Source organism: Trachemys scripta, chromosome 3 (assembly GCF_013100865.1).
Source record: "Trachemys scripta elegans isolate TJP31775 chromosome 3, CAS_Tse_1.0, whole genome shotgun sequence".
Lineage (NCBI taxonomy): Eukaryota > Metazoa > Chordata > Testudines > Emydidae > Trachemys > Trachemys scripta.
In genome coordinates, this window is record NC_048300.1 from 66938034 (window position 1) to 66962829 (window position 24796).

At 40.7% G+C, this 24796-nt stretch overlaps 1 protein-coding gene across 3 annotated transcripts in view; it reads left to right on the top strand.

Moving 5' to 3' along the window:
* Positions 1–24796, top strand: part of SMYD3 (SET and MYND domain containing 3) — a 634393-nt gene that overhangs the window by 332240 nt on the left and 277357 nt on the right. The window contains exon 2 of one of the 3 annotated variants that reach the window (XM_034764987.1): positions 9458–9497. The exons of the other annotated variants lie outside the window; for them this stretch is intronic. The gene's annotated coding sequence lies outside the window, so the exon portion shown is untranslated. The remainder of the gene's footprint in view (positions 1–9457; positions 9498–24796) is intronic. 3 annotated transcript variants of the gene reach the window in all.

The following is a 24796-nucleotide window of genomic DNA, read 5'->3' on the forward strand; positions in this document are numbered from 1 at the left end:
GCTGCCATGACTTGCCCAAGTCTACCTAGCAAATCACTGGCTGAGCCAAGATTAAAACTCATGTCTCTTACTCTCAAATTTATTCTACTGGATAATTCAGCTACTATTGTTACTTAAGAGAGGATCAAACCAGCATTATATTGGTAGGGCAAATAAACTGTTGATGTTTTCACATACACTACAAAAGAAAACAAAACCCAAAAGACTGTTTCTAGGAATAGTCTACCTTCATTCTCTCTCCAAAATCAGACAGTTAAAAAGAAATAAAGTTGAAGATGGGATGCTGAAATAGAGCAAATTTTGTTTGTTCAAGCTCCTGATTTCCTAGGTCAATGTCTCATAACCCATTAGGGTCCCCCATTGAGCCCCACTCCCTAGTTCCTTGAGCACTGGGCCTTTGCAGGACTGAGTCCCTAAACTGTATTTAAGAAAGAAGTTTAAAATTACAGCGACAATATAACTGCAAAGTAATTACACCGAATATGGCTAAAGTCATTTTTAAAAACTGCACTGTAGTCAGTGGACCACACCGTTTCAAAATGTGCCCATTTGCCATGTTCAACACACCAATGTGGTGACAATGGCACGTTTTGTTTTGGCATGTGGGAACTGTAAAATGTCATGGCATCTGCTGATCTATTGGAGAATCAGGTACATTCCTGAGTGATTTTTGAGCTCAGAATTTATGCAAAGGTCCAGTACGCTGAACATTACAGGGGGCAGTATCTCTTGTGATTAATGCGCATTATCTTTTTGCTACCATCCTTTTGAATGCATTGAAGCTGATACAATATACTGATGCTCATGCTGATATTTAGCACTTACATGTTCAAAGCCCTGTACACACATTAACTAATGAATTCACATAAGCCTTCATTTCCATAAAATTGTTTAGTATATAAGGCATTGTGGGGATTCATTCACCTCCGTGGGCTCAGACCATTGCAGTCTGTGCATTTGCAGTGAAGATTGCAACAGTAGTCATTCACTCTCAGTGCTCCACCGCCCACCCCTGGAGCTTCCACCAAAGGAGAGGGCAGCTTTAATTTCGGCCAGGGCTCTATAGAGTCCATGTCACAGTTAGGCTGGTTCTGCTCACTTTTTAGTTTGAACCTGCTTCTTCTCAACCTCCTCGGATGGAGCACAAGTTTAGTTGTGCCAATGCAAATCCCTTTCCTCTGAATGGACTTCCACCATTGGGGTCTAGAACCTGGAGTTCCAGAAATGAATTGGCACAGGTAGTTTTAAAGTGCCTGTGTGCTGCAGTGTTTAGGCAGCATTAAAATACTGTCAATATTGCAGTTGTTTCATTCATAAATGGACAAGGCTATGCCATGTTTTGCCCTTTGCTTCCGGTGTCTTGGGCAGATGTTTCCTTTGGCATAGTGATTTAGAATAGTGGGTTTCAAAAACTCGAACTTAAAATAATATATACATTTCTAAAAGTTACAAGGTCCAGGAGTAATCGAATCTTAAATTAGTGGACTAGAAATAGGTCAGGTAAAGTAATGCAGGGCTTGATTCAGCTGTGGGTTACATCAAACCGCATAACCTACAGAGTTGGTTTCCCAGTTGTGGAAAGTCTATCCAGAGAGAATGGTGGTGGTACAAGATACCCAGAGGAATCCAGCCCAGCCCTGAAAAGGCATGACCCTGGGCCTGGGGAGATGCGTTGACTGAGTCAGTGCATTCTCCCAACAGCCTCCACTGCCTCCCATGGACATCCATTGCTACTTAACCCTACCCTCCCCAGACAGAACCCCCCACTGGAGGGTGGTTGTACAAATAAAACCTGTTCTCCCTCAGTGATGAATTTCTCCTGCAGCACAGTAGCCCCTACTGGTGCAGAGCCAGAAAACTGGCCATTCCCTGTGCCATTGTGGGGGTTTATTGAGTCCATAACAAGGCCGCACTGCTGTATTAACAACTCCCTCCTTTCTCATATGGCATTATCAGCTGCTCAGAGCATGCAAGGTAAATCAGTGTCTTTCCTAACACTGTTCCTGGACTGCATACTTCCTGGGGCACACAATTAAACTAAAATGTGGGGAATTGTGTAGAAGGGTCTTAGGCTTCCATTCTGCAGGTTGCAGAGGGGAGAGGCACTCCTCCCATCTAATCCGGGGGTGGGAGAAAGGTGCTGAGCATTTGCAGCTCTGATTTGTAGATGCCTCTTAGGACCAGGGTTGCAGTTGAGCTAAACCCTGCTTCACGGAATGGTAGTGATGCCATTGTCCAAGACAATTGCAAACCGGATACAAGGAAAAGTACAGCCAGATCAGTAGTGCTCCACTGCTCAATGTCCTGGAATGTAAGTAGCACAACATCAAGCTAAGTAGCTTCTAGTGAGTCTCCAGTTGCACTCTCTCTGTAGGATTGAGCCCTTAGACAGGTAAATTGTCTGTAGGTATCAATCTGAGGCTGAGCCTTTTGTCTTAGAACATCAAATGGAGTTCTGTAAGGTTGTACGTTTTATGGTGCTGTGTCGTACTCCCTTCCAAAATTATTTAAATTGTATTCATGAACATGAACATTGAGTTTGCATTTGTAAATCTGCTGTAGATTTATGTTTAGAAGTCACGCTTGTAATGCAAACTAGATGAAATTGAATTTTGTGCAAAACCGTGATTAAAAATATGGCAGGAACAAAAGATAAGGCTTCCTAGGAGTAGAGAGATTAGTCTGAGAGTCACTTCTGGTGTTTGCATTTCATAAGTCATGATTTGAAGCTCTCAGTTGTTGTAGACATCTTAGTTTTCTGTAGTTAATTTTGAAACTGTGTTATGTATTTTGTGAAAATGAATGGGATACGGCAATGGAGAAGAGAGGACGGGGTAAAATGGAAAGATGAGTAAACATATATTAATGTATGCCAAAAGGTTATTCTGTGTTTGCCAGGTAGCAATAAATGTACTAGGAGCAACAAAGAAAATGCCAATATAGAAGAGCCTGGAAATAGCAGAAGAAATAAATCAAAGGTAGTGAATGTTATATAAAACTTCAAGCATAGAAGAAGAAAAGAAATATTAGAGTGATGTTTCAAATAATTTTTTTAAAAAGGGAAGGGAGAAATGGAGAATGAATAGATGGAAGAAGAGGTTGAAAAGATGATTTTCATTTCCAGTTTGTAAAAAACAAAAGGGGAGGGTAGGAAATAAGAGATGGCATGCATTATGGTTTGACAGAACGTACATGCTGCTAAAAGAGAAACAGAAGCTGAATGCTCACAAAAGAGGATGTCTGACAGATTTGAGAAATTTAAGCCTGGTCTACACTGTGGGGAGGGGGGGGGATCGATCTAAGTTATGCAACTTCAGCTACGTGAGTAATGTAGCTGAAGTCGACGTACTTAGATCTACTCACTGCAGTGTCTCCACCGTGGTGAGTCGACTGCTGCTGCTTCCCCCGTCGACTCTGCCTGTGCCTCTCAATGGGAGAGCGCTCAGGGGTCGATCCGGCGGGTAGTGTAGACATACCCAGGCTTAAGTTTGCATTGGGAGGGGCCAAGCACCACCCGTGACTAAAGTGTATCTAAAGTATGTCTACACTGCATGCTTACTTCGGTATGAGTATGTCGCTCAGGGCTGTGAAAAATCCACACCCCTGAGTAATGTCGTTATACCGACCTTAACCTCCCTATGTAGACAGCGCTATGTCAGCGGGAGAGCTTCTGCCTCTCACAGAGGTGGTGTTATTAGCTGATAAGAGAGCTCTCTTCTTTTGCCTTAGAGCATCTTCACCGGAGGTGTTACAGCAGCGTAGCTGCATCGGTGCAGCTGTGCCAATGTAAATTTGTAGCGTAGTCCTGCTTCTGGATATGTTCAGTTAAAATATCTGGACCAAATTCATTCTTGGTGTACCTGAGGAATTTACTGGCGTTGTACACTGTATGAATTTATCCCTCTATCCCCCCCCCCCCCCCTCCGTTCAGTGAATCTCGATATTCTTGCACTTTTCACCTCTGCGAGTGTTGGGATGCCTGCTGATTGATCTACAGTGCCAAAGCTAATACTGACAATCTGACTTTTTAGAAAAGGTGCACGCTCTGAGGCTTTGCCAGCCAGACTAAATCATGAATTGCTGAAACTATTCATTGGGATGAGGGACTTATTCCAATCAGCTACTTACTATCAATCAGCGAGACGAAGCTTGGGAAATATTGAGCAACCTTATATAATTAAAAAATGGAAATGCAGAAAAATGAAGAGGCAGCCAGAGCTCAGACTCTGAACAAGTTTATGTAGAAACTGTCTTAAATTATCCAAGAAAATGGTGAAAAACAGAGTCGTAGACGGAGAAGTAAGAGGGGAAAAAAAGTGAGTATTTGCCACACAGCTATCACAAATATTGCTTAATTGAATTGTAGGAGTAATCCCAGCAGTTTCTTATTTGTTTGGCAATGCTAACTTTTAATGTTGATTAAGCTATTAGATGTTTGGAGAAGAGGAAATCAGGAAAATCAAACATGGAGCTCTTGCAGGGAGACTGAAATCATGTGAAAACAATGAGATCAGAGATGTTGCTGCTTTCATGTAACTACTTTCATCCTGACACTGATGACATTTTTCAGTGAAGGAGAATGCTGTGAATAGGGAGAAGGGATGCCAGATTTCATAAAGCAGATCAGATTAGGCAATCATTGAAGTACGGTATCAAAATTACTAAGTCAGACATTAGGGTACAAAAGTTTAAAAAATATTTCTAGTGTTAATAAGAGTTTTTAAATGTTGTGAGAAACAAACCTTTACTGTGTTTACTGTACTGTTAGCATTCATATTTGTTATTCTTACTCATTTGTTTGTATAGATCCCGGTTAAATAAGGTACTTAATCACATGCCTGAGCTTAAGGCAATGGAGGCTTGATCCAATGCCCAATTAAAAGTGGATTATTCATGTCAGTAGGCTTTGGATCAGGCTTTGAATGAGGATTCACATTGAATTCACAGTTTACTACCATGCTTAAAGTTAGGCCTGTGCTTGATTACCTTCCTGAATGGGAGCCATACTGCTTAAAGAACGCTACATGGTTTACAGGGAAGAATGAAGACAATGTTCCTGCCAGGAAGAGTTTACAATCTAAGGTCCTGATCTTGCAACTGATAGTCCATAGATGGAGGTCAAGGTGCAGGGATCCCTTCCTTCATTCATCCAGCTACATCTTCTTGGAGCTTTTTTATACTACAGGGCTATAGGACTGTTTAGCCTTAACTTTTTTGTTTTTAAGGTACTGCTCCTAGTAATTGCCTAAGATTCTTCCATTAAAATAGATTATAATGCCCTACATGGGCTCAAAGAAGAGGTAGTTTTTAATCAGAGATTTTCAGTAGGAGCCAAAATCTACAGAACCTTAGTCAATACAACCATTGATGTCAATGGGAGTTTTGCATGAGATCTTCAGGGTCATGTGCTAACACAGAGAAAGCATCTCTTTAAATAGGCAATGCAGTGCAAGTAGAAGTGCATCCTTTTCTTTTCATATTGTTAGGCAGTGACGTTATTAACTTCATTAACTTGTATGTGTGGGAAGCCGGAAGCCAACCTCTGTGAGGTTAACAACTGAAGATGTCAAGTATCAGAGGGGTAGCCGTGTTAGTCTGAATCTGTAAAAAGCAACAGAGGGTCCTGTGGCATCTTTGAGACTAACAGAAGTATTGGGAGCATAAGCTTTCGTGGGTAAGAACCTCACTTCTTCAGATGCAAGAATTCTTGATTCTTGATTCTTCAGATTGCATCTGAAGAAGTGAGGTTCTTACCCACGAAAGCTTATGCTCCCAATACTTCTTTTAGTCTCAAAGGTGCCACAGGACCCTCTGTTGCTTTTAACTGAAGATGTATCAGCTTTCAGTGTCTGTTAAAAACTTAAGGAGACGTCTTGATTTTTGTGGGTGACAAATGAGCTCCAGCATACTGACTGCAAGTGCCCTTACAATGGCCAGGTGCCCAGTTTTCGACTGGAAAGGACCTTGGGGGTATCAGGTTGCTGAAGTGAACCACTTGGGGTGCAGTTTTGTAGTTGCCCCATATGAGGTGCCTCTGCTCCACGGATGGTGCATTTGCACCACCAGAATCTGAAGGGGAAATCCTGATCCTGCCTCCACAGCCACAAAGGGATCCTTTCAGTCAGAGGATAGCAAACCATACTCATATATTTTGAAATCCCCACACCATTGATTTAATAGTATTGTTCCACTTAGACAGTTCCCAGGCCATAACAGCAGTCAAAAGCCTTTTTTGGCATCCATGGAGATAATTACAGTATAGTGTGTCATAATGTCAATAATGTATTACATTAAATAATCTCCTTACATCACTAGAAGCTTTGTGTATGTAATAAAGCCTATTTGGTTTATAGCCATAAATCTAGAGAAAACCTAGACCAAACTTTTGGCTCTTACTTTTGCACCACAACTGATTGACAAAATTGACTTATATGAAGAACACAGATATGGAGCCTTTCCCAGTATTATTTGGGCTGCACATCAGAGATTATTTTTGATTTTAAGCTTTAGTGAAATGTTATCTAATAAGAGTCAGGCTGAGTTGATCAGTGAAAGTTTTGCAGTAATCAGTTGTAAAGCCGACAGGGTTGAGTGATTTTCCTGCTTTTAAAGAATGTATTGCTGATTTAATCTCCTTTATGGTAATATTTTCATTCAGTGTTTCCTCTTGAGCTTCACTGAAGCTTAGGTAATTTAAATCCAATAAGATATTGTTGGTTTTCCTGTGTAGTTTGTTCTAAGGTTAGTTTATTCAAAAAGAGAAGTATGAACTTTGGTGCTTTGTAGGATTTCTGAAAACAATCAAGTATCTTTTAAAAATACCTTTTATATTAGTTTGTCCTCTATCTTTGCAGTTGTTTATTCAGCTATTTGATATTCTACTACTTAGTATTCTCCCCGACCTTTTATCAGGCTCATGCTAGTTATCTTTCACAAAACAATCACTATAACTTGGCTTCTGAAACATAATTGCATCTTAAGGCTTTCTTAAGGCTAAGCAATTTTAACGTTTTTGTATTAGGATTGTCAAACTTTTCTTTGTTTGGAGAACAGGTTGGACAAACACCTGTCAGAGATGGTCTACGTGTACTGGGTCCTGCCTCAATGCAGGGGGCTGAAATTGATGACTTCTCAAGGTCCCTTCCAGCCCTACATTTCTAGGCGTCTGATTTTTACTTTTTCCTAAGTGGGGAGAAGAGATTATGGCCCTATAGTGTGACACAATAGGGTAGTAACCCTTTAAATAGTTTGGAATCCCTCTCTAGTGGCACTCAGTGTGTTCTCTGTTTTAGAAACTGCCAGTATCCAACTGCACCTACAGTGTGTATAGGTAGCAAGTGTAGGGTTACCAGATGACCTGATTTTATAGGGACAGTCCCGATTTTTGGGTCTTTTTCTTATATAGGCTCCTATTACCCCCCACTTCCTGTCCCGATTTTTCACATTTGCTGTCCGCTCATCCTAAGCGAGTCCTTGTGTGTGGCATATATTCAGTAAACATGGTTAATTGAACACCAACATGTCTGTGTGGTTTCTTCATATTATATTTGTTGTATAAAGAGAAAAATACACAGTTGTCTGCTTTCAGAATTACCTTCCATAATATGGAAGACAAGACACTATCTTTGTTTTGACTAAAATATTCTTGTGCTTTATTTATAGTGATGCATTTAAAAGACAGAACACTGAGAACTGTTGATGCCCCAAACTGTTTGCTTCTCCCACAACTGACTCTGGGCTATTTTTCTATACAATCTGCAACCCTCTCTCTGAACTGGGCCCCAGTCCTGCCAGGACTTATGCATGTGCTTCACTTTACATGTTGACAGGAAGCATGTGCATATGTCTTTGCAGGATCAGGGTTCTGCTCTTTCAAATCTCTGTTTGAGAGCCATTTCTACTACAGTGCCTAGAAGAAATGAGTCAACAAAGGCATTCATTTTTAATGGGAAAATATATATTTTTGCTTTTCTGTGCCATGCACTAGCTGTTACGACACACAGCCATAACTGTAATGGTCACTCTTGTCTTCCTCTCCCAGGCCCCTGCTTAATGTTTTGATACACCTTCATTGCATCATGTCTGAACTCAGCCTGTAAGCTCTTGAGGCAAGGATCAAATCTTGTTTGTACTGTGAAATGTCGAGCACGCTTTTGGGTGCTGTAAAGTAATTAGTTAGTATCCACCTCTCTAAAGTTAAAATTTGTTTATTAGAGAGGCCAGTACTAAATACACAGATGCCTGCTCCCTCCTTATAATACTCCTTGTGTTTTGAGGATAAAATCTGCCTGACCCAGTTTCTGGACACTTAAAAGTAAGCTGTTCTTGAAGCCTGTCAATGGGAAATGAGGTCTCTTGGTGTGAAAATCCTCCCTTTCTCATATACCTGCCCAATGAAGTTGCTAGGTATTTTAGTTTGTTCTCCAGTCTTTGGCGTTGGATGTTTTCTGCTTTGGAGAAGGTGGCCGTGGGAACTGTCTGACAGCTGAAGTTTCCAATATGCACTCAAGGTCAGGAAATGATCCTCTTTTTTGTTAAAGTTCTGTTACCAAAATTCTCTTCATATGTATTGGAAAGCAGCAGGGACAAATCATTTAAATTATTTTGTGCTACTACCAAGTTCCAGCTTTTGTGCCTTTTAGTGGGGGGGGGGGGGGGGCGAGGGGGTTGTGAGAGTCAGAACACAGCCATGCCTCTATTATTACACAAGGAAGAATAAAGTTGCCCAAGGCAGGACCAGGGTCTGCCAAGCTAGACTCAGACTCGGCTGGAGCCACAGGCTAAGAAAGCAAAATTAAGCAAAGAAGCTCTCTCTGGGGTCTCAAGGTTTATTTACACGTTTTTTTGGTACAGCCAAAATAAAATTCTTTGGCCATCCCCTTCATGTAGCTGATCAGTCTTTACATGCCAAAGCATACAGTCTGAACAGGGTGGCTCTTCTTGTATCTCCAGGACTCGCTGTCCTGGCTTTCTGGGCAGGCTCTTTAAGGCTCGAAATGTTCCAATATTCAGTTGCACTTCATTACCTCAAGTGCAGGTAAGAAACCTAAGGTTTGCTCAGTTAGCCTCAGCTCAAGGATATGTTTGAGATGGGATTTGAGAAACTCAGTCTTGAACCCATCCTTGAGTTTAATCCCAAACTCTCCATCCTTCTGTTTGGTTTGGAGGGTCCTTCTTTTAGGGGCAACACAACTCATGTCAATCAGGGTCTCCCATGGGACAGTGAAGGCTCTGTACATTCCATCATGGTACCCAACCCAGCGCCTTGTAATTGAGCACGTTCTTTTTTTGTTAAGTACCGGGTTGCTCCATCCTTGCATCCCATTCTGAGCATGTGTTACTTTTCATGCTGCATGTGATTTAAAAATAGATCTGTGTAATCAAATGCCATAAACTACATTCACTCCTGTATTTTATGAAATGCAACATGTGTTTTAACTTTTTGCTCTTTTTGTAGGTAAGTAGCTGTTTTCCTGCTTTTTGTCAGCTCATTGCTGGTAAGTTTATCTTGTATATTACATAAAATTAAATTAATCTGCTATTTTCCTTTAAAAGGACATAATCAATCTAGCCATTAAAAAAGTGGTTTCAGATGCTGTGCCTGTCCCTAAGTAGTTGTAGGTTTACAATCATGTTTCCTACTTTTCAAAGTGTTTCCCCCCTTGTTCTTTGTGAAAGACCCACACAAATAAAAGGAATGAGCCAAGGAGATAGAGGAGATAGTAGAGTTGATGAAAAATCAACGTTTTTCGGTTTGGTGGCCGAACCAAAAAAAAAAAATCTGTTTGTTTCCAACCAAAAGGGAAATGTTTTGATTTTTCTCACTGAAACATAAAAAGGAAAAAAAATATGTTTCAGATGGAAGTAAATGTTTCATTGGACCTGAAACAATTTTATTTTTTTAGGTTTTTGTTTTGTCAAGTTCTGGGTGTTTTTTAAATCTTTTTTCAAAAAACAAATCTAACTAAATTTCAAAACAAAACATTGTTTTGAAACAAAAAGTCAAAACATTACATTTTGAAAATGTGAAGCCAGACCATTTTGATGTTTGTGAAATTGTTGTTTTCATTTTTGAGTCAGCCAAAAACTATTTGCTGAATTCAACCCAAAACACATTTTTGGTGAATTAACTATGTAGCAGAAAATTTTCACCCAGCTCTAGGAAACAGTGACATTTACTATGTACAAAGTCAACAAATGAGATTCTTCCTCCCCGCCCCCCGTTTCCTTTACCTATAGTAATTTTAGCGGTTACTTGTAACTATAGCACATGAGGATACCAGACAGGTAAGTGTAATCTCCTGCTGTCTCTCTAACATTTAAAAGTATTGCTGCTTGTAGTCTGTGGGGAATTTCTCAGAATCTCCTCTGCTCCTGCTGTCCTCTGACTCGATAGAAGATACTGAAGATATGTAGATAAGATATGTAGAAGATAATTGTAGACTATCTGAAAATAAAACTGATGTCCAATATATAGCGCTTGTCTCACCTGTGTGGATTCTGCATGTCTTTTTTTAATATTGGCCAAGCAATCTTATAAATGAAATGTCCATTATTAGCGTTCTCCCCACCCCCCCAACCCGTAGTCTCTCCAGAGACATGTAACACTTTTTGCTGGTCCCCAAAGGTTTGGAATTTTCTAATTACTGCATATAATCTGTTGTTTCTTGTGGTCCCAGCATCATGATGGGCCCTTTCAGTGCCTTATAGGGATGCTATTTTGCATATTTGAATGCCTAAAAAAATTCACTGCATTTTATTCACTGCATTATTTTTTCCAAGTCCACTGTTTTCTCCTTGAGCATTTTTCTTTGGATTTTTATGGTTCCCGCTCAGCTGATTAGACAACTCAATCCTTCTCAAGTCATGGTGGTCCTTTCTTCCATCTTTTCCATAGCTTTAACAACATCTGTAAGTTTATGATCTCCTCTATTTCTGGTTCTAGTCTCTCAAATTTATGTGCCAGACCAGTAATTTAAGTAGTTTAATTTGTGATGTTTTGTTGTTGTTGTTTTGATGGATAGGTGGTAGCAATGTGATCTCTTCCAGAGGTGTTCGTCTCTAGTACTGCCTGTGCTTTGTGATCTTTTGTGGTCTGCTTCTACATATTTTCACCTGGTTTTGACTCTTGGATCAGCTATGGGTTTCTTCCCAAAGATTTTCCTATTTTGTGTGTGTGTGTGTGTGTGTGTGTGTGTGTGTGTGTGTGTGTGTGTAAGAGCAATTTAGGTTTTGCAGTGGGACTTAAAGATTAGCAGGAAGAGAGGGAACACATGAGAAATTGTGCTCTGTTTTTAGCATGCATTCTCAACTTGGGGATTGTGAATAGTCTTCTTTTTTATCTCTAGATGGGGGTGTCGGGGCAAAAGGTCTTGGATGTTTTTCAGTTATAACATTGAGTCTTGCTGTAGATCAGGGTGAGAGCCACCGCCTTACTACATATTAAAGAGACATTTGCGGATCTTTTCAGGAGCATTGTTGGGAGACGGTGATGTGCTCCAACTCATGCCGGTATGATGAGACACCCACAAGGACTGGACTCTTCCCCAGCTAAGCCGATGCTTTCCTTCACTCAAAGCAAGTGACTGTATAGAGGGGTCTGTCTGTCTGTCTGTGTGATAGAGAGGGAATAGTTGGTATAGAGATCTGTATGGTAGAGTACAGATGAAAATAAAGAGAATTCTTTATTGAGGCCACCGGACACACTAGTTCTCTTTGGCTGTCTGGCTTGCAAAGTAAGTACTCAAGATCTCAAGTCCTGACCTAGATTGAGAAGGGTTGGCAGGTACTGCTGACTAGGCTACGGACCTAAATAGCTCTTCTAGTTCAGAACATCAGCAGTCTTTTTGGATGAATAGGTTACTTGCATAAAACCTAGAAAAAACGTGTGCTAATTGACTTGAACATACGTTAATTCAGTAATGACTTTTGTTCACAGCTGAATGAGATTCTGATATATATTTTCAGTACATCATACTTGTTTCTTCCAGGAGAAAGAAATATGGACAGATAGCCCTAGTATTCTTTTGCAGACATTGCTGGTATTACTGCTGTCTCAGAAATATGTTGTGCTCAGTTATGAGCATTTTGTTTTAGAGGCATTATTTTCACGGGAGCTGTAAAAATATGGTGCCATACACTGGTTCAACAAACCTTTCATTGAGTTGTTATTCAGGTGATACCATGGTATGAGACTGAAGGTGTCTCTTCACAGCACAGTTAGCTCGAGTTTTAACTTGAGTGTTACTCGTAACTGATCTCCCATCCACACACAAAAATCTCTAGCTCGGGTAAAGTAGTGCTTTAAACTCGAGTTAGCTGTCATGTCAGGGTCTGGCCATTGCGGCTGGGAGCAAGCCTCCCAGCTAGGGGAGACAGACATATGCTAGCACCCCAAAAATAGCAGGGTCAACATTGCAGTTCAGGCTCACAAGCCTCGGGAGGTGCCTGAGTTGCAACAGCTACATGGCTATTTTTAGCTTGCTAGCTTGAGCCCCGCTAGCACTTGTCTGTGTACCCCGTCTGGGAGTATAGACATACCCTCAGGTGGGTGAGTTGAAACTTGACTGCTCAAGTGATGCTAATGCTCAAACTAGTAATGCAGTGGGGATGCAGTAGCTCAAATTACAGTAAATCCGTGGCTGCTAATCCAATCCAGTGCTTAATTTGTAATGAAAGAGATGCCGGGGCTCAAGCAATTTTTTTACATTCATAAATAAGGCTACGATTATGTCACAGACATCAGGGAAATCACAGAATCTGTGACTTCCATTGACCTCCGTGACATTTTCTGCCTGGGGTTGGAGCTCTCAGCCAGCCCCTCCACAGCTCCCAAACCCTGCCCTGGTGGGGGGACCCCACAGCTGCCCAGTTGCAGCAGGTGGCAGGGGAACCCTCTCCAGCTGCCCAGCCATGGCAGGGAATGCCCCTGCAGCTACCAGCCATGGTGGAGGGACCCCGCAGCAGCTCAGCCCCCATGGGCGGGGGATCCAGGAGCTTCCACTTGCCACAGATGGCGGGGAACTCCCCGGAGCTCCCTGCTGCTGCCGCCGCCGGTGGCAGGGCCCTCTCAGAGCTGCTTAGCCACCGCACGGGGGGACCCCCAGAGCTCCCACTCACCACAGTGGTGGGGGACCCCAGAGCCCCAGCATCAGTGAGTGTTGAACTTGCCTCCCAATTTTGTCAGGGATATTTTTAGTGAAAGTCAGGAACAGGTCACGGGCTTCTGTGAATTTTTGTTTATTGCTCATGACCTGTCCATGACTTTTACTAAAAATATCCGTGATCAAAACTTAGCCTCATGAGTTAAGCTGGTCTCCTCAAAGTGGCCACCAGCTCCCATTATTCTGTATTGAGGCATTAGGATGCCCTTAGCAGAGATGGTGAATTGCTTTCATCCACCTCTGCTCCTCACAGTGCTTCCTAGTCTCTTGACAGTATGGGATGTCACCAGCTTGCCTGAGGGCAACTTGGCTTTACTGGAATCAGTGGAAAGCTGTGGCCATCTTTGCTTTAATGGTACAACTTCATGCTCCATATACTTAGCTATTTTATCTTTGATCAGTATGAGATCTTAGTTTGGGACCATCTTTTTTTTTCGTGTTTGCGCAGCGCTCAGCACAGTGGGATCCTGGTCCATGACTAGGCTCCTAGGCACTATGGTAATGCAAATAATAAATAACGACAACAATAATAAGTAATAGGTCCTGCTGCCCCAGTACTCTTCATTCTCAAAATAGCATAAAAGCAACATGATCAGGAATATGGCTTTACATTTTCCCAAGTGCATTGTCAATATTATTTCCATCCTAATCGGTTGCATTAAATATTGAATTTCAGTGGAAATAATTATATATTTTCTCCCTTACGTGGGCAATCAAAATTCAGGCCTTAATTTTGAACTCCTATCTGCTTGCTAGGATTCACTCTGATATAGCAGCAAAATCCAAAGCAGGATGCTTCCATAAAAATCATTACATTGGATCAGTGCATCCCCATACAGGCCTCATCTCAGTAAAGCAGCTAGATTATGAATTTATTAAAATAATAATAAAAAAGCTGCTCATCTTTGTTTCCCTTATTATTTTAATATGTTTCAGTCACATTCTGGACCTAATAACCCCTTTGCTGCTGAAGGTAATTGTAGTTTCTTGTGCTGAAGAAGGAATTCTGTGATTTTTTTTTTTTAAATGGTTTTCACAGTTATATCGCTGTGATTCTCTTCTCTTAGAGGTACCCTAGGCCAGTGGTTCTCAACCACGGGTATGAATACTCCTGGGGGTACGCAGAGGTCTTCCAGGGGGTACATCAACTCATCTAGATATTTGCCTAGTTTTACAACAGGCTACATAAAAAGCACTAGTGAAGTCAGTACAAACTACAATTTCATATTGGATTGCCTGACTGTAGTCAAATGGATTTTTTTACCAGCTGTTATTTACAAGATTGTTCCCCTCCCCCCTTAAATAATGCTGTGAATAAAAATATCTTAAGTAGGAAGTTTTATGTTGTAAACTCTCATTAGAGAGCTATAGCTCACGACTGTGCTAGAGAAAATATTGAGCACTGTTGGAGTGTGGAGCCCAACCCCTAGGGACTGAAGTACATTGCTTTTTGTTTGTTATATAGCATGGTTTTTTGCAATATGTTTCATAATAGTGTAATTGGCTTTCCCAATCCCATTGGCAGGGTTGAATGTGGGTGTGCTTTGAGGGCGGGGCTGGGAGAATGAGAACGGAAACAGAATTCTTGTGGTGGATGGCTCCCCCTGTTGCCAGCCCTAGGAGAGACCAGTACTGCTGTATTATGGGCCTGGATGCATTGAAAGAGGTAAGGTCTTTAGACCATGTGTTCTCAGCTCCTTCCTTTGAACTGCTACATATTTTTCCGCCTGTGGGCGGGCTCCATGCTTCAGAGGCCTTTGGATAGTAACAGTGATGTCAAAAGAATGAGGAGTACTTGTGGTACCTTGGAGACTAACAAATTTATTTGGGCATAAGCTTTTATGGGCTAAAACTCACTTCATCAAATGCATGCAGTGGGAAATACAGTAGGAAGATATATACAGAGAACATGAAAAAATGCAGGTTGCCATACCAACTCTAATGAGACTAACCAATTAAGGTCGGCTATTATCAGCAGGAGGGAAAAAAAACTTTTGTAGTGATAATCAGGATGGCCCATTTCAAACAGTTGACAAGAAGGTGTGAGTAACAGTAGGGGGAAAATTAGCATGGGGAAATAGTTTTTAGTTTGTGTAATGTCAAAGTGATGTCAAAGAATTCTGCATTCCGGAAGTGTCCTAGTAGAACAAAGTCTACCCTTTGCTACTTCAGGCAAGCTGAAATAAATAAAAACAGAATACTGTCCCCTCTTCTCTTTGCTGTTTGGGTCTTTCAGCCTAGAGAAATACATTTAATGGATTTTTAAAAAATTAAGTTCACCTTTAATAAATATGGCCTCAATCCCATTGCCAACTACTGTAGTTTAAATGAATGAATTATATTTCACAGACATGATGCAGCTCTGTGAGTGGAAAATTATACAGTATTTCCCCCAAATCTGTACAAAGCCACTCTGACAGTAGAGCTGTGAAATAAACTTGATTTCAATTATAATCCCTTCCCCCACAAGAGCATTTTCTCTTGACAGTTGACATTTGGGTGGTGTCTCTAAGGGCCAAATTCACTATTGGCATACCCTAAGTATACTCTAAGTATTTAGCATACTGTACGTATATGAAACACATATATACCTTATCAACTTTTTCAGTGCTACGGTATTATATAGATGGTTTCCAACATAGGCCTATCTGTAGATGTCATTTCCACAGCCAGTTTTGATCCAGCCAGTTAAGGTTCCAACCATTCTTCCATTTTAAGCTCTCAGTTTCACTCAGCTTTCTTAAAGAAGAGAAAGATGATCAGGCACTAAACCCTTTTGTCCTGAAAATTTCAGTTCCTAAGTCTCAGACCAGATGATTATTTTGTTTTATTTTTTATTTTATGGTGAGAACTTCAGGGAAATGATCAAAGCCTTTTGAAGGTATAAAGCCGTGGAAATTTGACAAGCTTTTGGCTTTTAGAAATCATGTCTAGCATTGTTTTGAATGTTTCCTTATGATCTGGTGTCCTGCCAACATTAAAATTGTTTCTGAGTTGTATGAATACTAAATCTCATCCCAAATAGAGAACGGCAATTTTTCCTCCTTTTTATATTACTCAACAAACAAAATCTCCATATTTTAGAGGGAGAGAGAGAAGAGGATGAATTTGGTGCTGGTGAAGGGCACATAGACAGGCCTATAGAAAAAAGCTGTGTTTATCCCCAGAGCAGGTACACCATGGGCAACGCCAATGCAGGCTGTCCCACTGCTGTAACAATATGCTTCAAGAACCCTGACCTGGAAGGGTCACAGCTAGGAGTAAGAGGATGTTTTGGTCTCTGACTTTTTCATTCCTTGGCCTATCTGCAGACACTGGCAACAAAGTTTCCAATTAGTGCCAACTGTGATGGGGGCTTGTGCAATGTTGGATACGTGTCTGCTAGGGACAGTGTGGAGACTACCAAGAATATTGCATTTAGAACAGCTACTGGATGATAACGATACCTATCAGTCACTACCAAACTGGGCTGGATTCTAATCAGCAATCTATGGGTGAATTACTATTTCCCATGACCCTTTCCCTGAGCTATCTATTCTTTCTAAGTCTTTGAAAAATAGCCACTTAAACATGGCTTCTAAGCTGAAAATGCCAAGTTACAACCGGCAACGAACATATATGACCTATGTCATGGCAATTGTCTGTCTCAAAAGACTGTGGTGTAAGTGCCAAAGCAGCTCAGTTGGTGTGTCACGCTGAGACATCGCAAGTGGCTAAGAAATCCAGTTCTTGAGTGACAATTCTTGCCACAAATAGTGCAGGCGTAAGGTCCTGGGCCAGAAGATGAAGCCAGGGCACTACTAACTCTTAAGGACTCCTGCCCTTTCTTCTCCACTCTCTTCTCCCGCAACCGTCTTTGACTCCCTGGTGCAGCGCAGCCCTCCAGTGTGGCCTGTTGCTAGTTGCATCTTCCCAGCTTGCAGGATCAATGCTGAAAGCTTTCAAGTCCCTCTTGTAAACGTCCTTGAACATATATAGTCCAGAAAATAGTTTACAGTGATCATGCTGACAGGTCCTTAATCCTGCGTGCATACTCTAGCAATGATATCATAAGGTATTTTTAAACTGAACCTGACTTTATATATTGCAGATGAAACTAAAAATTCAACTTACAATTTTGTGTGGCTGCAACAAAATGCAAACTAAATTCCTGCAGTGATCCTCCAGGCATATTGCCATGGGGTTCATACTGAGAAACTGGCATTTCTTAAGCCTGAATGCCCTCAAAATATGGCAGAGCCTTACTGTGACCGCATGGCTTTTGGTGACCTATTGCTTGGCTGAGTCAAAACAGGCTATCAGCACAGTCCAGAACACAGTGACTGACCTATGTGTCTGGAGCTGTAGCGTCACATATATACAGTACTAGTCTGTAGTGATAGAGAGTACTGTGCTGTTAGATGTTTTGCATCTAGGGTGATCAGATGTCCTGATAAAATCGGGACTGTCCCGATATTTAGGCGTTTGTTCTGCGTCCTGACCGATGTTTGGTCAGGATGCAATTTGTCCTGATATTTCGTGGCACTGGTTTTTTGTCTGTTTGTTTGTTTTCTCCCTGACGGCGACCCTCCTCCCCCCAATATTTTCTTCCTCTCATCTGGTCACCTATTTGCATCTTGCTGCAGCGGGGGGACAGGTCGTTGCTGGGGATTATACGGTGAGAGTATTCATGCCCAGATTTATAAACTGAGAACAATCATTACTGGGAAGTCTATAAACCTGTGATAGGATTTTTCCCCAATTTATTTGGCTAAGAATGTCCCTGCAGTCATTAATCAGTATCCTAGTAATGCCCCAGTGCAAGAGGTAGATACATCGCCTTCTCCAGGTGCAGTGTGCTGAGCACCACAGGAGGTGCTGTGCACACACGCAGAGTCTCTTGTGCAGACCCAGGGATTCAAGCCCTAAAACCAAAATGACCTGATTAGAGCGCTGGTTAGGGCCAATGGTGAGTAAGCCTTGTACCATCATCTCCTCCCAGATGGGCATTAATCTCCAGGAAAGACTGTGTAGCTCAGTGCTGTTGTTTAATTGTAGCTCAGTGTCTTAGAGTTTTCTGTTCTTTTGAGCACCAAGTAAGTCTACTGTGCATATTTCAGTTCTTCCGCTCCAGACATTATCCAGCGCTTGAACACTTGTCCATACAAGAATGGAGGATATTTAAGTAACGTTGTGTTATCGATTTGGCACATTATTAGAAAAAAAGGCCAGTATTGAACTCTGCAGGAGAGTGTCATGACGTGGCTAGCACTACAAGCGCTAACTCTGAATGGCAGTACTAAAGAGGCTGTTAATAAATGAGAGAAGAAAATTGACAGGAAAAACATTAATAAAATTACCAGAGGTGAACAAACTTAAGAAGGGCATTCATAGTTCAGAGCAGGACTGTATTCCCAAAGAAACATATTAAAGATGCATTTAAGACACCTAGTTCTGGGACATTGTCATTCAAATCGGTAGTGAAGGTTGAGTAGCTTAATAACAATAATACCTTGCTTTTAATAGCACTTTTCATCAGTAGATCCCAAAGCGTTTCAGTATCATTATTACCATTTCTCAGATGGGGAAACTGAGAGCAATGAAGTGCCTTGCCCAAGGTTACCCACAGCAGACCAGTAATGGAGCCAGGAACATAACCCAGGTCCCTTAAGTCCCAGTCCCGAGTTCTATCCACTAGTCCACAGTGTAGGGTAAGAAGGAGCAAGGACTGGGTCATGCCCCTATGACTCAGGACATTCACTGGGAAGAACTGAACTTCAGGGAGTCACAATGACTCCTGGAGCTCTTCAGCATGCAGAGGTACATACCCACTGTTGCACTCCTTATGGGGTTGCAGAACGCAATGCTCTGCTGGCTTCGTATGGTGGGGGAGTAGAACTATGGCCCCACCTCTTTCCCGTCCTCCCAGGGGTGGCTATAGCTCCAGGGATTGCCAGCAAAGGTTTCTTGTAGTCATGCAAGGTTCATGCATTATCCAACCCTGTGTACTGAACAAGTTAAATAATTTAGAGTGTCCAAATGCTGCTACGTGTAAAGCATCTATATTTTCTTGAATAGCCCCGTATCATTGTTTGTGTATTAGTAAGCCCATTTTGTGTTCACTACTTACTAGCTAGTTTATTTTAAATGATTCATGTCTGCTCAATAAATGTTGGCCCTGATCCTGTGAACACTCAGATGTGGAGTTTCTTCACACTAGTGATAGTCCTCTTGTATTAGTGGGGCTAATCTTGTGCATAAAGTTGCTCACGTGTGTAAATTTTGTAGGATTGGGGCCTAAATGAACAGTATATATTGGCACCCTAGTTGGAAATTAGGTAGTTACTTCTCAGTAGGATTTTTTTAAAATCAGATCACACCATTGTCAATGTCAAGTTCCTTTGTTTGGCAAAGTTCCTCTGTCTTCTAAGGGTTCTATTTTTGTGTCTGGAATGCACCACTGACTCCAAGCTGGAGGAGAGGTGACAAAACAGTTTGAGGAAGCTCACATAGCTTTTAGTCAGGAATACAATCCAAAGTGTTCACTCAGCTTCTTCCTGCTTGCTGATTCACATGGTTTCCCAGTCATGCATCAGCCTTTGCTTCACCACTCCACTGTTCAGGTTCAGATTTAGACAGCTGATGACTCTGGAATAATGTGGAAAACGGCTTTAGGCAGCTCTTACACACTTCTGCTGGGCTCAGTATGAAAGTGTATTTTATAGAGCTTTCTTCAGATTTTTAGAGGGCTGTCCGAGAATGTGAGAGCGATGGGAGCGGCTAGAAGGGATGGAGGGGAAGCACAACCATTCTTTCCAGTACGTCTGAACACCAGATTGCTGTTCAGCTTATCCTTATTATTTAAGCTCCAGGTTTTTGAACTGTGTTCTCTGCAGTGTCCAGTAGATGGCAATGATGTATTATAAATGCCGCTTAATCTGTTTTTTGACCGGAGGAAATGCTGCTCCAATTCCAAACGCATAACTACAGTAGACTCCCATGCTGGGTGCACTTCACTGCATCACTTTCCTCTATTTTTTGGCATTTCTAACACATGTAACTTTTAAACTATGTTTTATCTCTGTAATTGTTTGGCCTGTGTTATACAGGAAGTCAGGCTGAATGATCACAGTAGGATGACAAGGGGTCCAGTTTTCGACCGGAACACCTGGTCGATAAGGGATCCCGGTGCTGACCGGGCCGTTGACTGTCCGGTTGGCGGCTCTGCGCAGCGGGCCTGGTAGGCTCTCTGCTAGCCTCCACACCACATGGCTACCGGGAAGCAACCGGCATCTCTGGCTCCTAGGCTTAGGGTGATCATCACAGTAGTCCCTCCTGGCCTTAAAATCTAGCTACCACCATTCTCTTATCTATTAAAACAATCACTGGGACCAAGTCCCTACACTAGAATAAAAGAGGCAAATTTGCCATGACCCTGAGAACTCCTGAACCAAAGAGAAATTTCAAATATATGTACCCAGCATCCGTTACCTCAAACTTGACAACTCTTAAGATTTTATCATGAGACTTGCAATATTTGGTGAGTTTTATTAGTTTCTCATGATAAATTGTTGGCATCAATGTTACAATTTTTCCCCAATTCAAAATGGCCACCATTTCCCATTACTTTAGTGGGACTGAAGGCACAGGATGACTTCAATAATGACACCTAATTTGAGGCACCTAGTTCTGTATTTAGGCACCTAAATAAACAACATCATTTTCAGAGGAGGTGGGCACTTGCAATTCCCATTCCCATTTCCATTTATTTTTACGCTCCTAGAAAAGTAGCCCAATTTTCATTTAAGTAAGTGCTCATTCTTTAGGCACACAAGTCTGCAAATACCAGTTTAATGGTTGATCATTTGAACTATAGCGACTGACTATTTAAAAATATGCCTATCTTAAGGTTTTTCTATAGACCCTATCACCAGAGTATCTAACTAAGCAATTACATACGAGATTGAATTTTTAGATTGGCATTATTGATTTGCTAACCCATAACACCTACTCTGGAACTGTTATAATCTTATCTAATAAAACATATTCATGCAGATGTGTATATGTATAGACTTTTTAAAATGAGTATTATTGACCCGGCAGACTGTAAGGACATCTTCAGAGTTGCTGAAGTTTATTTTGTCAGTGTAGCTGTTATAAAGGTAAATTTAAGGGGGGGGGGCAGTAATTCCTTTGTAAATTAAGCATAATCACTAGAAGAACAGACCCTAATTTTGTGAGTTTAAAGCTCATTATACGCTTTTGTGGGGGAACAATTACTGTGTCTGTAAATTAGCTGCTTCGCCTAATGAAATAACTGGGCAATTTTTTTTCACTTTGTCTGATAAGAATAGGAATTATATTGGCAATGGAAGGTGGAATCATGCTATTTTTGCTGGCATTTTTCCCAGTTCTAAAAGAAAATATAACTGTGAGCACATTTTGATTCAGATTCATCTCAATCTCTAATAAAAGCATCTTTTGTCCTGGTGTTTTTTCAGCTCCTCTTTTCCACCTCTTTCATTAGAGCTTAAATAAAGACTGCTCCACTAGTCTGACTTGTGGGCTTCTGACAGAAATTCTCTGGGGGCATGTGGGTTTCTCAAACAATGAAGCATCATTACACGCATCGTTCCTGAAGATGCAGCATTTTACCTGAGAGTTTTGTTTTGGAGGGAGAAATGGCTGAATTTTCCACAAAAACATCCATGGGCTTTGCAAAGGCAAATGTATCTACAATAGAAATCTTCTGTGCAGATCACGTTTTAACCTGAGCATCCTGACATATGACTTTAGCTGGAACCAAATACATGATATTTTAAGTACCTCGGGTGCAGCTACCACCAACAAAACTGGTAAAATAGGAAGTAATTGTTCCTGAACAGATTGTCCTGTGCCAACCAGCAACACTTTCATGTGCAAATTAACCAGACAACATGGTGCATATAATTCTGCAAACGACACACAACCGTCTGCTGAGCCAGTTGTCATTATTATGCTTCAACAGTTAAAAGCAGAGCTCTGTAGACCTGAAACTTGACTTGAAAATAATTGTAAGATTGCCTGAAATAATAGTGATTTTGTTTTTATTGCTGGTAACATTGGAATATGTAGGTCTGGCATTTTGCAACCTATTTTCTGACTCATTAGTTTACAGTCCCCATTTTTAAAAAAATGTATGCTAAAAGCATCCCAATGGATGACACTAGTATGGTGGGAATGAGCCTGTGGTATTAAAAAAATGTCCAGAGGACAACCTCCCCCCTCCCCCCAATGTTTTATTTTTAAAGTCTCATGATTTTTAAGCCAATCTCAGGATTTTGGAGCACCTGATTCATGATTTTTGAATGCGTGGAGTTGGCACTACTGACACACTGAGGAGCACATGAAAAGACCTCATTCCTAAACAAGTAGGGATATCTAATAGGATTGTTTGGGATAATTTGAAAATTATTTCTTTAAAAGATTTTATTTCATTCTTTTTTAATTTTTGTACAGCAATTTTTGGTTTTCAGCAACAGAAATTTTTAGTTTAAACCTTTTTTTAAAAAAATTCACATTCCGGGGTTTCCATGGAAATGGAAAACCTGAAATTTTTTAACAGTAATGATTTTTTTCTTATGAAACTTTCCATGTAGTGGAAAACTATTTTTAATTAAAAACAATTTCAGTAAAATATTTTTGACCAGCTCTGATAAATATCTGAGTTGCCAAATTACTTGGAAAGAGCATGGGCCAAATTCTAGCGTGACTCTAAATTGGTGTACCTTACATCATTGTTATGACCATGTTGGAGTTTGTAATACAGACTTAGACTCACAACCAATTTCTGATGCACAACTTATACCCATCTTTTATACATCACCTTTGAATTTGGTCTTCAGAATCTAAAGAAGCCTATGCTACTATAATGTATTGGCTGAGGGGACTGGTGAAAGATTTCTGTTTCACCAACTTAAACTCATCTTTGAATTTGGAAACACAATCAAGTCAAGAAAATGCTGATGAAATATTGCCCCCCTCCCAACATATTCAAGGCTGATAAAAACTCTTGCACACATCAAGGATGAAATACTGAATGAGCTTTAGAATATTCTATTTTCCCATGTCTGAATGCTGCTCCCTACATATACACATCAAGGTTGACCCATATGTAAAACAGGTGCCAATGTCTCCGTTCTTTTTTTCTATCCAAATTATGGGTAGGACATTATGTTGGATAATACATACGTGTATTTTTAGGATTTATGGAAGAGATTTTTGTTTCAAAGCATAAATGACAGACAACTGACTCCCACTGACTTTTAGAGGGTCAGGTGTCCCACTGCCATTTGTGCTTTTGAAAATCTATTCCTAGAATATAACGAGCCAACTGGAAGTTGACAAATGAGAAGAAAATACAGGAAGGACCCAAGCCTGAGATGACGTGTGTTATGATGGTCCCAATTAATTATTTTGTTAGGGCTAGAATTTTAGATTAAATGTTTATAATGAACTCCATGCATTCAGGCTGTATTGTTATGATTTAGATATTAATTATATATCCAGTAACATTAACTGAGCAATGCTATAAACCAAGTGGCTAGTATTCAGAAATGTCAGCTAAGTGAATGGATACTTTCAGTTCCGTTTTATAGTATATCTTCATTCATTGCTCAGTAGTCATAATGTGTAATGTGCCTTGAGGTCTTACGCGAGTGTATTAAAATTAGTGAAAGGTTAAATGGGTTTGTGTTAAGTCTGATCGATTTGAAAGTTTCCATCACCATGCATGAGCTTTCTTCAGCAGTTAGAAGCAGCTCCTGAAATTCTGGTTTTGATCAGTATTTCTTGGTTAGAACACTGGAGAAAGCCATCAACAATGGTCTTACCCAGGAAGTATCCTAATTGCTCTCTATGCTAAGAATTTCTAAGCAGTTTTCTTTCCAAATGATTTTTTTGTCTAAATGGCTACATTTCTACAAAACGGTTTGCTTTTGATGAATCAGCATATGTCTACAGAAATACGTGGTGTTGGAAAATTTTCCGTCCAGCTCTACTATCTTTGAAAATTTGGCCCTATGGGCCCTACATTTTTCCAGGCTCATCCTTCTTATTTCTTAAAGAGACAGCTGTAAAAATAAAATTTTGTAATAGATATTTTAACAAAGCAGTAAAATATAAGCTCCTGTGATGTGATCTTCTGGGAATTATGAATTCACACTGCTCAGTCCACCTACATCCTCCTCTTTGGGACTGGACCAAGCATGAATGAATGGCATCAAAAATGTGAAAAAAGTTCCTGGGGTTTTACTTTTTACACAAAGTGAGGCAACCCAGCGTTCCTGTTTAATTCTAATGCCTAGAATATTAAGCATTCCCTATGGATCTGAGGGCAGTTATTGACTTGGCTGTCAGTGAAGCAAGAGCACAGTAGGTTTTTTTCCCCCATCTCTTTAAAAGCTACAGTTTTTTTTGAAGGTCTCTCTTTTTCAAAGGCTGTTAGTTATGCAAAACAGACGATTAGTGTTGGTGCTGTGAAAAAATGCCAATTAAGAGGAAGTGTGTAGATTACAAATCAGTGTCAGCTAATTAAGTTATGATGTGCTCTTACCATTAGTGGAGCCAGAAAAGGGCGGGGGGAAGAGGGAAAGAAAAAAATAAGGAAATTATTG